This window comes from Aedes aegypti, chromosome 1, assembly GCF_002204515.2.
Source record: "Aedes aegypti strain LVP_AGWG chromosome 1, AaegL5.0 Primary Assembly, whole genome shotgun sequence".
NCBI lineage: Eukaryota > Metazoa > Arthropoda > Insecta > Diptera > Culicidae > Aedes > Aedes aegypti.
In genome coordinates this window covers 299,800,403-299,811,406 of record NC_035107.1, presented here as the reverse complement: position 1 = coordinate 299,811,406, position 11,004 = coordinate 299,800,403, and positions in this window count along the sequence as shown.

Sequence of the window (11,004 nt, the reverse complement as noted above, 5' to 3'; positions counted from 1 at the left end):
TCTCGGCTCACTATGACGTACAGAAATTTTGTATTGGTTTCTCCCTCCCAGACCAAGACCAAAGATGTTCCGATAGGTTTATTTAGTTCTCACATAAAATCCGCCGTCAAATTCAAGATTTGATGCGGCTTCGTGCTTACCGTGCCTAGAAATGAATAGTTCGGAGGGTCTAAGCCAGGGGGCCGGGTTTCCAGGCACCTTCCACAGAATCCTGCAGCTGCCCACTGGAATTTGTCTTGATATTAAACATGGAATTCGAAAAATATCATGTATAAATTTGATTAGCTTATTCATGCAGAGCAATTTGATGTGTTGAATGAAGAACATCCTTTAAGATCTCGCTATAGTATTTTGTACAGTACATGTTGGAAAACCTTGCCGTTTCATGCACAGCGTAGCGCGGTGATTTTGGTTAATCTTCTTCTCCCAGCTGTTGCATAATTGGTCATCTCCATAACTACCACGTTGATGCTGTTAACGATAAGCGAAGTTAGTCCATAATTTTTTAACCACAAGTCCAACAAAAATTTTCGAGTTCCAACAAAACTTATTCCAATATAAATTTCTCTTTGAATTCCTTGCTAAGCCGAGTGGTTAGAGTCCGCGGCTACAAAGCAAAGCAATGCTGAAGGTGTCTGGGTTCGATTCCCGGTCGGTCCAGGTTCTTTTCGTAAAGGAAATTTCCTTGACTTCCCTGGGCATAGAGTATCATCGTACCTGCCACACGATATACGAATGCAAAAATGGCAACTTTGGCAAAAAAAGCTCTCGATTAACACCTGTACTCCCAACCCTCATAGAGTCGGAAGTGAAACTTTGATCATTATCGAAGCGATTTTCAAAGTTTTTCTAGCAATGGAACTGGACACTTTTCAAAATTGATGTTCGTTTATTACGTTTTTGAAATAGATGCGTGTACCCAAAGTTATTAAGCAAAAAGCACTTTTTTTTTTTTTTTAAGGCACACCGTACTCGTGGCCACTACTGTGCCGGAATCAGTTTATCTGTATCTTCCTTACTGATACAGTTCTATTTTTAGCTAATCTATATTTACATCTGCTTTCACTCTCTTCTGCTCTTTTGCTCTCACACCGAGCAGGTAGGAGAGTGCTCTGCTGTTGGTCCAATCGATTTCCATAAGCCATAGTCCATTGCTCTTGTGGTGGTTCATTTTGCCGTGTTCCTGAGTCGTTTGAGGCTAGCTGCCTGCGAAGTGGGTCAGTTTGTCTCAGTCACCATCTGATACTGACGGAGGATGGATGTGCTCCCCTAAGCACGGTCCTCCGTGCGGTGTCTTCTGGTGGCTGGACGGGTTATTTTTTTGGAGGGGCTGGGAATTGAATCCATGGCCTTCCGCTTATGAAGCGAAAGCGTAACCTCAAGGCTACGGACCCCCCTAATCTGCACAGATGTTACGTATATAACTTAAACATTAGTGTTCTATCGAGAACGTTGATCGCTGTGCTGAGGTTTCGCGATGAAGGCTTTTGACGATGACGTTGCGTTCCACGTGAACGTTTCTTAACGGTGGTATGCTTCATTTAGGATGGGATGGATGGTTGAATGGAGGTGACGTCCTTCTTGTAAAATGGAGTGGTTGAGCGAGGAAAGGTCCGTTGCTTTCTCCACGATTGGGTTGAAATAGGCTGACATCGGCATGGGGTGGTGACTAAACTCTTCGACACTGTGGTGGCGGACATTTCTTTGACTATTTTAATCAAATTTTTAAACAAAAACGACTTAACTGGTTGGATGACCTCCGCAGGCGCACCCTGCACTGATATAGAAAACGGAGGTTATGTATTTTTCTGGCTATTTGCCGGAGAAGAAGTATCGTTGTCCAGAATTGGTAGGCCACAAATCTTTGAGACAGCTCTTGTATACAATCCTTCCTTGGTTTGCACCTCAACCTCCCTGACCTTCCCATCTTTTCCAGGATGTGTTGCAACAATTCGTCCGAGAGGCCATCGGAGGGGCGGCTGATTTTCGTCCTTGAGTAGAACCATCATGTTTGTTGCCAATTTTTTTCTCTCAATCACCCATTTAGTGCGATTTTGAAGATCAGAAAGGTATGATGTGGCGCGGTAAATGGCTGGGCATGACGTACCATTGGTACCTCGCGTACCTGCAGGAATAAAATAGACCCCTTTGTGCGGTCCCTAGCCTCTTGCCCAGCAACTCCTATCCCTACCTCCACGTGGTTCTGGCCGGGGTACGAGTAACCTTGGGGAAGATCGGGTAACCAATCCTCGGTGGGAACTTAGGTCTGACAGGGAAGGGAGGGTTTGCTTTTGCAAACCTGGAGCGTCTGTACTCCATATTAGGAGCGGCTCACAACAGCGTCTGTTCCCCATGTCAGGGGCGGCTGAACATCGTCCGAGTGCCAGAGAAGCACTCTAAGCTAAACTGCGCACTATGGCCCTCCGAACATTTAGGGGGAATGGTCCTCCGGCAATCTTGGGGGCTGGTGTCAGGCCCTGCAAGCCAACCGTAAAAACACATCAGCACAGGAACGTCAACGAGAGAATACGGACCGGAACAATCGGCAAAGACCACAGCGACGAAAAAGAACTAGCGATTGGAAACTCGGTACGTGGAACTGCAAATCTCTCAACTTCATTGGAAGTACTCGCATACTCTCCGATGTACTGAAGACCCGCGGTTTCGACATCGTAGTGCTGCAGGAGGTGTGCTGGACAGGAGCATTGGTGCGAACGTTTAGAGGTAATCATACCATCTACCAGAGCTGCGGCAACACACACGAGCTGGGAACAGCTTTCATAGTGATGGGTGATATGCAAAGGCGCGTGATCGGGTGGTGGCCGATCAATGAACGAATGTGCAAGTTAAGAATCAAAGGCCGATTCTTTAACTTCAGCATAATCAACGTGCATAGCCCACACTCCGGAATCACTAATAATGACAAGGACGCAGCTCGAACGCGAGTACGACCGCTGCCCAAGCCATGATCATCATAGGAGATTTGAACGCTCAGGTTGGCCAGGAGGAGGAGTTCAGACCGCGCCCACCGGCTGACGAACGAGAACGGCCTACGACTGATAGATTTTGCCGCCTCCAAGAACATGGCCATTCGTAGCACCTATTTCCAGCACAGCCTCCCGTATCGGTACACCTGGAGATCACCTCAGCAGACAGAATCGCAAATCGACCACGTTTTGCGTTCCCTTTGCACTTCTCCGACATAACCGACGTCAGAACCTATCGTGGCGCTAACATTGACTCTGACCACTACCTGGTGATGGTGAAACTGCGCCCAAAACTATCCGTCATCAATGATGTACGGTACCGACGCCCGCCCCGGTACAATCTCGAGCGGCTGAAACAACCGGATGTCGCTAATGTGTACGCGCAGCATCTTGAGGCAGCGTTGCCGGATGAGGGCTGCCATCGCACGATATGTATTGGAGTTCAATTTCAATTGTCCCTAATTACAGGTTCCCTCTGGAACATCCGGTGGTCCCGGAAGTAGTCACTGTAGCCAACTATCCGTTTTGAGTCTACAGTTGCCCTATTTACGACAAGACATGAAGAATGAGCCGTCGCATAATATGCTTTGGTGTCAAAATCGAAATGTCCCCTATGCAAGGTTCCCTCGGGGCACTTGGCGGCGCCATCTGTACAAGACTCTTTTTTAATTTATAATAGGATATTTTATGATAAGCTAGGGAGAAAACAATATTGCGCGACATATTTTGAGTGAATAAATTGTTTGATCCCAATTCGGATCCACTACCGGCACCGATTCCGGGGAAATGGCCATATCTTGGTTGTTTCTGGATCGATCTTAATACTTGGCGCACCAATCGCTTCATTTGATCTTCTATCTCCATGTGTAGTAAAATTTTGAATTTTTAGCCGAGACCTTTGCTAAAAACACGTCATAATTTTACTGCATAAGACATGCTTCCGGAAATCCGGATTATCACCGGTATCCGGTGGTCATAGTTCATCTCCGTGGATTCACCTCAAAACTAGATTAGTTGACCCGTCCATTACTTCTTAAAGAATTGAAATCGGTCAATTTTTGTCAAAGTTACAGCATTCCAAAGTTGGCCCAATTTTTGCCTGTCCCAGTTATTTTGATAATCCCCTGTATATCAAATATTCCATCATTTGCGATACTTTAAAAATGGGGAGGGTGCAAAAAAAGGGGGAGGGCTTCCTGCAAACCTTATTACAACTCTTCATATTGGACTTAACGTTTTAAACATTATATGGCACATGAATTCCGCTCTCCTGAATATAAAACACTGTGTCGGATTATTGATCAGATTAGATTTTTAAATAAAAAATGCAAAAAGTTCAAGTTTATTTTAAAAATGACCTGGGGCAGACACGAACATTCTGAAAACGCCATTATTTTTGTTTAGTTTTATACTGTCAAGCCCGGGTTGTCCGGTCTCTGTGCATTCAGATCGACTTTTTTTGTCGAACAGTGTAATTGTCCTATTGTATTCTTTAGCAGTAAGTTTCACACATTTCTGATTTCAAATATTTGTAAAACCAAGACAAAAGTGTTGAAAGGTCTTTGAGAGAGCCTTTTTTCGAGATTTTTGACGGAAGATAAATGTCCATAGAATTCACAGGATTTGAACTGATTCATTTTATATTTCCAGCCTAACTTGAAGCCAAGGAACTGTAGATTACTTCAAACAATAATATTAGTGCGCATCGTACCTTCGTGCTGTGCGTACACGAATTCTCTCTGCTCTTGGAAGTTTTCTTAAAAACTACCTAAAGCAATAAATCAGTACTTTTCAGTGCTACATAAACAGTACTTTTCAGTGCTAAAATTAAAAACGGTACTTTTCAGTGCTACTTAAACAGTACTTTTCAGTACTATTTTTCTACTATTGATCCCTTTACGATCCTTGTTTGGACCCGTGCCTTCGATTTTTCGTTGGACCCGTTGGCGAAAGCTAGCGGTGGTAATCCTTCTTGGACACCGTCTCGGGAAAAAACCTCTCGAAGGTCACGTCTTCTTTCGTTTATTAATTAAACATGGTATCAACAACAAACAAAAGGAAGGGTGAATCTCTGAATTCACTACTTCCTTCCAAAAAAGTGGGTTTTAAAACTGTCACTACACGTGGCAAGAATGGAAGAAAGGACGTTTCCCCGGAATGCGAAGTTTCTTCCAAGGGTGAAATGAATAATTGTATCGAAATGAGCAATCAGTTCGATGCTCTAGACAAATTTTCCGAACACCAAATCGAAGCAGCCTCTAGCCCAGGCTCTTTGATTCAAGTGAGGAAGCAAAGAGTGCCGCCTATCGTGGTCAGTTGTTCCGAATTTGCGGGATTTAGGCAGGAGATCTTGAACTCCATTAGGGGAATCAAGGTTTCCTTCCAAATCGCAAAGAAAGGAGACTGTCGCGTTTTGCCAGAAACTCTTAAAGATCGTGAACTTCTTCTCAGACATCTTGAAGAAAAGAAGCACAAATTTTTTACTTATGACGACAAAACTGAACGTTTGTTCAAAGTTGTCTTGAAAGGTCTCTCAAGTGACTATAAGTCACCTGAAGAGATCAAAAACGAAATAAATGATTTACTTGGTTTTTCCCCAGTCCAAGTAATCATTATGAAAAAGAGAACCCAATCTGGCATTGTTCGGAAAGGGCTTTCTCAAGAATATTATTTAGTTCACTTTAACAAAAAAGAACTAAATAATATTAAAGCTTTAGAAAAAGCAAAACTTTTGTTTGATGTCCGTGTGACATGGGAACATTTCCAGAAACCTGGAGGAAATTACCAGAACCCCACTCAGTGCCGTCGGTGCCAAAAGTGGGGTCATGGTACAAAAAATTGTCGCATGGATGCTAAATGCATGATTTGCGGAGGTTCTTCTCACGCTAAGGACGTCTGTCCAGTGAAGGAAGATACCACCAAATTCATATGCTGTAATTGCGGGGCTAACCATAAGTCCAATTTTTGGAATTGTCCTTCACGCAAAAGGGTCATTGAGGCTCGTGCCAGGCAGATGAAAGATAATATCCGTTACGATAACGGTCGTTTCCGGAATTTGCCTGGTAGAGTATCGAACAATGCTCATTTTTCAGTTAACGATCGCTTGATCATGAATCATACCCATCAGGAAGATCATAATCATGCTCATTCACAAACTAATTTTAATCCGTCGGGTAGCCGTTCGAATCTTTCAATTTCGAATGTATCTACCCACGGTAAATCCTTTGCCGATATCGTAGCAGGAAATTTGAACTCCTTCCCTGTTCGATCCATGGGTACCCATTCTACTTGTTTCAAATCAAATGGAAAAAACCCTACCGCCACAGGTAATTCCGCTTCTTCGTCTACTGGAAATTCCAATGGGAAATCAAATGACATGTCTGCCTCTGATTTTAATTTTCTAACTGAACAATTGAATCTAATGATTGATGCAATGTTCAAAGCCACCACTATGACTGAAGCAGTCCAAGTAGGTGTAAAATTTACAAATCAAATTGTTATTGGATTACGTTTTTCTAATGGATCCAAATAATAATTTAAATATTTTAAATTGGAATGCTCGTTCTCTGAATGGTAAAGAGGACGAGCTGTTTAATTTTCTTACGGTTAATAACGTGCATATAGCAGTTATTACCGAAACGTATTTAAAACCTGGATCTAAACTCAAAAAAGATCCTAACTTTTTTGTTTATCGTAATGATCGACTTGATGGGGCATGTGGGGGAGTTGCAATAATCATTCATAGGCGTATAAAACATCAACTGTTTTCATCATTTGAAACTAAAGTTTTTGAAACTTTAGGTGTTTCTGTTGAAACACAGTTTGGTAAATATACTTTCATAGCTGCCTATTTGCCTTTTCAATGCTCTGGACACCAAGTTAATTTGCTCCAAACTGACTTGCGAAAATTGACTCGCAATAAGTCAAAATTTTTTGTCATTGGTGACTTTAATGCCAAACATCGTTCATGGAATAATTCTCAAAGCAATTCCAACGGCAGAATTTTATTTGATGAGTGCTCTTCAGGATATTTCTCAATTCAATACCCTGATAGCCCTACATGTTTTTCCTCTTCTAGAAATCCATCTACGATTGATTTGGTCTTAACCGACTCTAGTCATCTTTGTAGCCAATTAGTTACTCATGCTGATTTTGATTCTGATCATGTCCCTGTTACATTTCAAATATCCCAAGAAGCGATTCTAAATCCTATCAGCTCCACTTTCAATTATTTACGAGCCGACTGGAATATATATAAAACGTATGTTGACTCTAATCTTGATGTTAACATTTCTTTAGAAACTAAACTTGATATTGACAATGCTCTTGAAACTTTAACAAATTCCATTGTTGAAGCCAGAAGCATTGCAATTCCAAAATGTGAAGTAAAATTTGAATCCGTGATTATAGACGATGATCTTAAACTCTTGATCCGTCTTAAAAACGTGAGGAGAAGGCAATTTCAACGCACTCGCGATCCTGCTATGAAAATTATATGGCAGAATTTGCAGAAAGAAATCAAAAAGCGTTTTGCTCAATTAAGAAACAAAAATTTTGAAAATAAAATTTCACAATTGGACCCTGGCTCTAAGCCCTTTTGGAAATTATCTAAAATCTTGAAAAAACCTCAGAAGCCTATACCGGCATTGAAAGAGGAAAACAAATTATTACTAACTAATTGCGAAAAAGCTCAAAAACTTGCTATGCAGTTTGAAAGTGCGCACAATTTTAATTTAGGACTTACTAGTCCAATTGAAAATGAAGTTACTCAGGAGTTTGAAAATATTCTCAATCAAGAGAACGTTTTCGAAAATGCCTGGGAGACTGATTTGGATGAAGTGAGAACTATTATTAAAAAATTCAAAAATATGAAAGCTCCTGGCGATGATGGAATTTTCTACATCCTCATCAAGAAACTTCCAGAAAGTAGCTTATCATTTTTAGTTGATATATTCAACAAATGTTTTCAATTAGCATATTTTCCTGACAAATGGAAAAATGCTAAGGTTGTTCCAATTTTAAAACCAGACAAAAATCCTGCAGAAGCTTCTAGCTATCGTCCAATCAGTTTGCTTTCCTCCATCAGTAAACTTTTTGAAAAGGTTATTTTGAACAGATTGATGGCCCACATCAACGAAAATTCAATTTTTGCCAATGAACAGTTCGGATTCCGCCATGGACATTCGACCACTCATCAACTTTTACGTGTAACAAATTTGATCCGTTCCAACAAATCTGAAGGCTACTCTACTGGTCTTGCTCTTCTAGACATAGAAAAAGCATTCGACAGTGTTTGGCATGAAGGTTTGATTGTAAAATTGAAAAACTTTAATTTTCCAACATACATTGTTAGAATAATTCAAAGTTATCTGTCAAATCGTACACTTCAGGTTAATTATCAGAACTCCAGATCTGAAAGACTTCCTGTAAGAGCTGGTGTTCCTCAAGGCAGCATTTTGGGACCAATATTATACAATATTTTCACATCTGACTTACCTGAGTTACCTCAGGGATGTCAAAAATCTTTGTTTGCGGATGACACAGGCCTCTCCGCCAAAGGTCGAAGCCTGCGTGTCATCTGTAGTCGATTGCAAAAAAGTTTGGATATTTTTTCTTCATTCTTGCAAAAATGGAAGATTTCTCCTAATGCTTCCAAAACTCAACTAATAATATTCCCACATAAACCAAAAGCTCTTTATTTGAAACCTTCAAGTAGACATGTTGTCACGATGAGAGGGATTCCAATAAATTGGTCAGATGAAGTTAAGTATCTAGGGCTCATGCTTGATAAGAATTTAACTTTCAAAAATCACATTGAGGGCATTCAAGCCAAATGTAATAAATATGTAAAATGTCTTTATCCCCTTATTAATAGAAAATCAAAACTTTGTCTTAAGAACAAGCTTTTGATATTCAAACAAATTTTCAGGCCAGCCATGTTGTATGCTGTACCAATATGGACTAGCTGTTGTAATACCAGGAAGAAAGCTCTGCAGAGAATTCAAAATAAAATTTTGAAAATGATTCTGAGGCTTCCTCCCTGGTATAGTACCAATGAGTTACATAGAATATCCAATGTTGAAACATTGGAACATATGTCAAATAAAATAATAAATAATTTCAGGTAAAAATCGTTACAATCTTCTATTGCCACGATTAATGCGTTATATGTTTAGGTTAAGTTAGGTTAAGTATATTTAAAGCGTTTTTTTTTCTCTTATGAGCAGGTGAAATCAACTCACCTGTAAAAAATCTGAACTGCTACGGCAAATGAAATGTTATATGTTGTTAACAAAATGTTAATAAAATCTTAAATTTGTTTTACCAAATTAGGATGATAGTGTTGTCTAATAACACAGAACACCTAGATATAAGAAATGAATGTAATGTTTGGAATGATACATTTATATATAAAAAAAAAAAAAAAAAAAAAAAACAATAATAGAAAATTTGGAAAAAAATATTTCAGATTTTAGGGAGAAAACATCTTTAAAATGACTAGCGGCTCTCAGGAATAACGTCTCCGAAGAATTAAAATAAGCCAATCTCAGAAAAAAGCAATTATTTCTAAATTTTTTGAAGTTCTATTTTGTGTCATCACATGGATGTATTAAAAAAGGTAGACGGTCATTGATTTTTTATCGTTTTAAAAGTGAGATCATCTTTCCCATATTTTGTTGTTCGGATAATTTACGAACACCCTGTAGTGTCTGTTGGTACAGCTGTTCTTGCAATAACGGAGAAGCAACTGCTTGCGGTTAATCAAGCGGTCATCAATGCTCATGCTCACTTTTACACATGTAGCAGAAGAAGCCCCGACAAACTGCTTCTCCTACACGCTTACGCAGAATAACACAAAATTGAGTAATATTCGCGTAAAATCGATCTCTTCTGGACGGGTTGTGTAATCTAAGTAGCTAAACAATCAAGATATCCCTGGCTACGCCCCCGACCCTAGTAACTAAGAGTTTGTTATTTTTCATAACTGTTCACTTGCTAATAAACCTCCGTTGAACCTCCGTCAGACGCTTTCCAAGCTTATTCCATTCCTTTGAAACGGTACCCCATTCTAAGAGGTTATGGGCTCGTCCGGCAAGGATTCGGTGTACGGTATCCCTCAATACCAACGTGGTCCTGGATTCCATAACTGGAGTTTTCGTGTACGTGCGTACCTGGACGCTATGGGAGTGGAACATACCCTAACGAAGGATGCCCCGGAAGAAGCTGCTGAAAAAGCGAAGTTCGACGAGGCGGACAAGAAGGCAAAGTCGTGGTTGATCGGGTTCCTGGGAGATGAGTGCCTGGAGACGGTACGCGAAGCAAAAACAGCTAAGCATATGTGGCAAGCATTGCAAAAGAGCCATTCCACGAAATCGTTAGCGACGCAGAATCTGGTCCGGAAGCAACTCATGCGCTTGAAGCTACAGGAAGGCGAAACCATGCGGAACCATTTGGTGCGGTACGACGATCTGATCCGGCAACTACGAGTATCAGGCGCGGAACTGAAGGAACCGGATATGGTGTTAACGCTGTTCGGTACGCTCCCGGAAAGGTATGACCCTTTAATAACTGCTCTGGAGAACCTCGGTGACGATAACCTGACGTTGGACGTAGTGAAGCAACGGCTTCTGGGTGAAGAAGTCAAGCAGCTCGAACGGCAACAGGACAGCACGATCGAGAAATCTACGGCGTTTGCAGGTGAGAAGAATAAGGATCGACCGAAGAAATTCATCGGTAAGTGCCATAAGTGCGGCAAGAAAGGGCACATGAAGAAGGACTGCCGGCAGAAGAACCCCAGTGAAGCGAACTCGGCTACTGGATCTGGAAGCAAGGCAGTAAGTTTAATGGCTGGTCGCACAGGTGAAGCCCGAACTAGTGAGGCACGATTAAGCTTCAAGCTAGACAGCGGATCAAGCGATCATCTAGCGAACGATGCTGCCGTGTTCTCGTCGTTGAGCAAGCTATCAAGTCCCATCATCATTAACGTCGCGAAGGACGGTGAAACTTTGGAAGCTCG